Genomic DNA, 6,000 nt, shown 5'->3' with positions numbered 1-6,000 from the left:
AGATGTCTAACCCCGACTCAAGTTTATAAGTCGGGGTTACAGATGTCTAACCCCGACTCAAGTTTATAAGTCCGGGTTACAGATGTCTAACCCCGACTCAAGTTTATAAGTCGGGGTTACAGATCTCTAACCCCGACTCAAGTTTATAAGTCCGGGTTACAGATGTCTAACCCCGACTCAAGTTTATAAGTCGGGGTTACAGATGTCTAACCCCGACTCAAGTTTATAAGTCCGGGTTACAGATGTCTAACCCCGACTCAAGTTTATAAGTCCGGGTTACAGATGTCTAACCCCGACTCAAGTTTATAAGTCGGGTTACAGATGTCTAACCCCGACTCAAGTTTATAAGTCCGGGTTACAGATGTCTAACCCCGACTCAAGTTTATAAGTCGGGGTTACAGATGTCTAACCCCGACTCAAGTTTATAAGTCCGGGTTACAGATGTCTAACCCCGACTCAAGTTTATAAGTCGGGGTTACAGATGTCTAACCCCGACTCAAGTTTATAAGTCGGGGTTACAGATGTCTAACCCCGACTCAAGTTTATAAGTCCGGGTTACAGATGTCTAACCCCGACTCAAGTTTATAAGTCGGGGTTACAGATGTCTAACCCCGACTCAAGTTTATAAGTCGGGGTTACAGATGTCTAACCCCGACTCAAGTTTATAAGTCCGGGTTACAGATGTCTAACCCCGACTCAAGTTTATAAGTCGGGGTTACAGATGTCTAACCCCGACTCAAGTTTATAAGTCGGGGTTACAGATGTCTAACCCCGACTCAAGTTTATAAGTCGGGGTTACAGATGTCTAACCCCGACTCAAGTTTATAAGTCCGGGTTAGAGATGTCTAACCCCGACTCAAGTTTATAAGTCGGGGTTACAGATGTCTAACCCCGACTCAAGTTTATAAGTCGGGGTTACAGATGTCTAACCCCGACTCAAGTTTATAAGTCCGGGTTACAGATGTCTAACCCCGACTCAAGTGTATAAGTCCGGGTTAGAGATGTTTTTACACACAAAAAACACGTCTATTAACTTTTTTTTCTTACAAATATTACTTTGGTCCATTTTTATTTATTTGTTTCGCTCATTTTCATTAGAAAATATAAAGGATAATCTTCATATATATAATGATATAAATTATGAAATTTATTTACGCTCTTCTTTTGCGAATGTATCTTCTTGGTCTTAATACAATAAATCCAAGTCCATTGATACTGTATAACATGCATGTCTGAAGTTAATGTTGACTACAAATACACCAAAAAGAATGATAGATTATTATATCGCCTATATGCATTGTTTGAGTATATAATTTTCTCATACTTGTTTTAAATATTGACAATAAACGTGAAATTGATCTATAAAAATGTGTATGTTAATATATATACATTGAAAGAAATGCGTTGTGGTATTTATTTTAAGTACAATGTATCTATTTTTTGCAATTTCCCAACTCTATCTCTCTATACCTACAGCCTCGATTTTAGGATGACAAATATATTCAGACGTTAATGCTTTAAAACTTCCGACTTCAATTTTCTACTTTCTGTACAGAAAAAAACGTATTCCATTTAACGCTAGGTCTGCCCAGCATTCCGGATATCTTGTTTCCGACCCGGTTGTCACTATAGTTTTGTCTTGTTTAAAATAACTAGCAAAATACCAGCTAGAACAGTCAATCAGCTGTAATTTAGCTTGGGTGTTTCCGAACAAATTAAGTTCTCTCAACTGCAATGCACATTTCTAGAATCAAGGAACTGTAGAGATAGTCCAATACATACTCATGCTTACATTTACCTCACATGCATCATATAAGGACAAATATCTCAGATGCCCGATCTAAGAATTATATTAATTATATATTTGCATGCAGGAGAGGTGCATAACATGTATATCAATTGACAAACTTGAACATCAGGAAAAGCGATAACGATCTGGAGATGATAGTTTGAAATATTCTTCGGACATTTAGAGCTAAACAGGATCGCTGTATCGTTGAGAAGGATTGAAGAAAGTATGAATGTTGATTCTTTACTTGCAACTGTTATGGACTGGTGGAATGGTTTCTATGGGTAATTTTATTCCAATAACCTTTAAAGAGCAACTTAAAGATGCTACATCGCTTACAAATGGTATGTTCTCTCTGTCAAAAACATGAGAAGACGAATTGATACAATGTATTTTTCTTCGGTTACAAAACTTACTTACTTTACACCATAACCATCATTGAAAAAATTGAGCTTCTAATTTTACTTCAAGATAAGAATAGGAAAAATAATTAATTTTGCTCCAAAAAATCTACGACAGTCTATCCTATATGGAATGAAGTACTGATTGTGTATGCACAAAAAGTCAAATAAATTATTTTACATTATTTTTGTGTAATCAGACATATACATACACCATTAAACACCAGTTATTGTTCAAATGATGAGTATCATTTATGCTCTGTCTGCAGTGGAGCATATTTAAATTATAGTACCTATCAGCAAAATAAATTAGAGAAAAAATACGACATTCTCATAAAATATATAATTAATTGATTTAAAAGGAACAAGATTCAAACCAAAAATAAATTTCCGTACCCTGTTTCGTGGAAGAAATAAAATGTGCACTAGTAATAGATTCCGATCTTCCATTACGACATTGTGTATGTTTTAACCATCCGTCATAAATTCATTCTGAATCAATCTATAATCTAAGGGAGATACCGAGAAGCGAAAACCATTTGGTATTTTGTTACCAATATATGGTATATTATATATGGTATGGAGATATCGGGAAGCGAAAACCATTTGGTATTTTATTATCAATATATGGTATTGGTTTAAAATCGAATAGGAAAAGAGGGTGGAAACTAACTATGTAACGCCAGACAAAGCCTAATATTATAGGGGGGGGGGGACGACTATGTCCTCGAAATGATATATTCTACGAGATAAATATTTTTTTCTACGTACGATGATAATTACATTTTTGTAAATATTTTGAATTACGATGTTTTTGGAATAGATTGACTTGTTTGAGGGCAGGCGTAAGTTAGAAGTATTTCCAAAGGAGGGAGGTGAAACGCTTGGCTGTTTTGAGATGTCTAGATAAAAATTAATATACCATTTACCCGATAATTTGGAGGCTTCTTACTGATTTTTAGTAATTAGAAGATGATATATCATCTTGTTGATTCCATTTAGAATTTTAAAGAACATTCTTTAGTTAAAGAAAACTCAGATCTACAGATTTGTTTTTCAAAGAAATGGACAATATAAGTATCATTGCAAGCGCCAGTTTTCCTATTTTGATTACTTCAGACATAATTATCATTCTGGACAACCACTCGTCTGACCATAGGTCAGTCTTTAAAACCGGAGATAAGATTCTACACAGAAAGCAAGACAAGTGAACATATTTCTTACCGAAGGGATAGTAATTACAAACAAACGGAGAAATGAAATATGGCGACGCGGCTTGTAACTCCAACGTTTCTTAAACACCGAGTGATTAGCACCTCGCAGTCCGAAAATGATTGCCACTGACCCACGTCAATTCATAAATGACCGAAGTGGACATGAGGGCTAAGGGTCAATTTACTTCGGACACTAATCATATGTTGACAGAGTCGGAACTGACCATCGTGTTTGAGACATTTATAAAAGTCTGCGGTCTTATAATGACCAGTTGTACGTCAGAGGAGCAATTACAGGAGCAAAAGTACTGGTCAGTTTGGCGAGAACCGGACAACGCCGCAATGACGAATTAAGTAATTTATCTTATAAACTGAATTGTCGTGATATGGGAATGAAAATTACAAATCGTTTCCAGTGAGATTTCGTGGGAAATCATTCGATATCTGTCACAGAATTAGCTATACGGAGTTAATGGTGGTTGTAATATGCGAGTCAGAATTAAACGTATTGTATCACATATAGTGTGTCACCTAACTATTGTCCCTAGTATATATTCAAACACAATGAAACCATCTCCATAGACACTTCGACACAAAAGATTGCCTTTTGGCAAAGGATTTAGAGGAATTACATAGCTACCCTTAAGTGATTGGGTACTGTCAATGGCTAGGAAACACATTAAACAGTAACATGGAAATGGATGAGAAAGCAATGGTTGACTAGGATTTAGAGACAGAAACGAGAGAAATGAAAAGGACAGTATTATACAGTAACATGTGGAAACGGGGATAAGCGGCAGTGAACTGAGCAAACCATTTAGATGTGGAAACCATCATAACCAGAAACAGTAAAAAAAATATATATGTTTCTGTATTTTTTGACAGATATTGATCGTGGGATACAAGTGTATGTTAACTCATCACATTACTTTTAAATTAATTTTCCTAAAACTGGCTCAAAAATTTTAATACAACTTGTTTAACTACACATGTAGTCTGCATCTATTTTCGCTGCTATGTCTCCTTAGTTTGTTAACTATGGACGTCGTTATTGATACACAATGGCCAACCTAAATACATTCTGCGTCATTCTAAAACCATTATCATCTCGACTGCATTTGTCTTGTCCCACCGAACTCACAATCAGATTATCAGACACTTAATAGAGAGTTTTAATTTGCTTTACTGGTCAGACCATGGATGATATGTAAGAAATGTCAAATAGAAATGACCATTAACATTAATATTGCATTAAATATGCATGCGAGTTTCTTTGTTTGATTAACACAAATAGGACCAAATGATAAACATTCGTCATTGGTTCTCTAATTTATACAAAATCTTCTAAGATACTCTCTTACAGTCTCGGATCCTCGGGCCAGAAACACGAAACTTTAATTATAATATTTTGGACTGACATGCCATCAAACGTCCCAAAAGACTTCATTAATTTTATACTAACCAAACACTTCAAAGTGGGCGTGGCAGACCTAAACACGAGCACACGCTGACTAAATGCCGAAAGGGAGGATGGGTTATTAGTCCGGAAAAGGACAGATACAGGCAGCCGCAACGACATCTTTGGGGCACGATACGGGGTAATTTTCTTAATGAGTTATCAAGTCGAAATGTAATCTGTAATTAAGATACAATTACTGTAACTGAATCATAAACTATACTCGTACAGGATATTTAGACACTGTTTATGCATGAATAACTCTAAATCAAATATTGTATAGATATACTAAATTGTTTTTATGAATGCAATTTAATTAAATGTGTATTGTTGGCTGTAATATTTTATGCACACGATAACATGTTTCTTTTTATTTTAAAGAATGTAATGGATTCGTACGGATATAATAAGGATTAAGATCAGAACACGTTTCTCTAATTAATTTTATTATTGATCCCTTGCAGGCCCCTAAACAGACAGTAAACCAACAGAACATCCTTGTAATTAAATATAGCCAATCAGATAACACATGGGACTAGCTCGTTTTTCTTACGGTAAGGGGCCGTTTTGGCGTGATAATGAAGGGGCAAGGGATCCTCGGCTCATCCCAGTCCAATTTAATATCTCTAATGATAGTGTATCGGTTACAACGCCTACCCCTCAACCTCTATTGATAAAACACACTTATCATATCTTCAAAACCCAATAAAGATAATATAAAAATGGAATTTCAAAAATCTAGAATTTACCTGAGCTTGCATGTAGACAATTATTAACGATTCACACCGTACTTGTGGCTGTTATCAGGGCTTTGAAGTCGACAGATAAAAATCGGTAGCAGAAAATTATTTTCAATTAATTTTATCTTGAGGAGATTTTATCGAAAATGTGTTAGATTCTACAGATCGTAATTTTATGCAAAGTGTTTCCATAAAACATTAATGTATCACTTTTACTGTAATAAATAAGTTCCGTTTTAATTTCAACCATTTAAGTTTATTGGCGATCTCGGCGATATGAATCAAGCCAGATACGTGGTATATAATATGTAATAAAATTAGATACACGTTGTGATTATCTTTTATGGTTATTTAATCAACTGACACGAAGTCTCACGGTTTTACACAACAAAAACGTGTT

This window comes from Argopecten irradians, chromosome 4 (assembly GCF_041381155.1).
Source record: "Argopecten irradians isolate NY chromosome 4, Ai_NY, whole genome shotgun sequence".
Classification (NCBI taxonomy): domain Eukaryota; kingdom Metazoa; phylum Mollusca; class Bivalvia; order Pectinida; family Pectinidae; genus Argopecten; species Argopecten irradians.
This window is presented reverse-complemented; position numbering follows the sequence as displayed.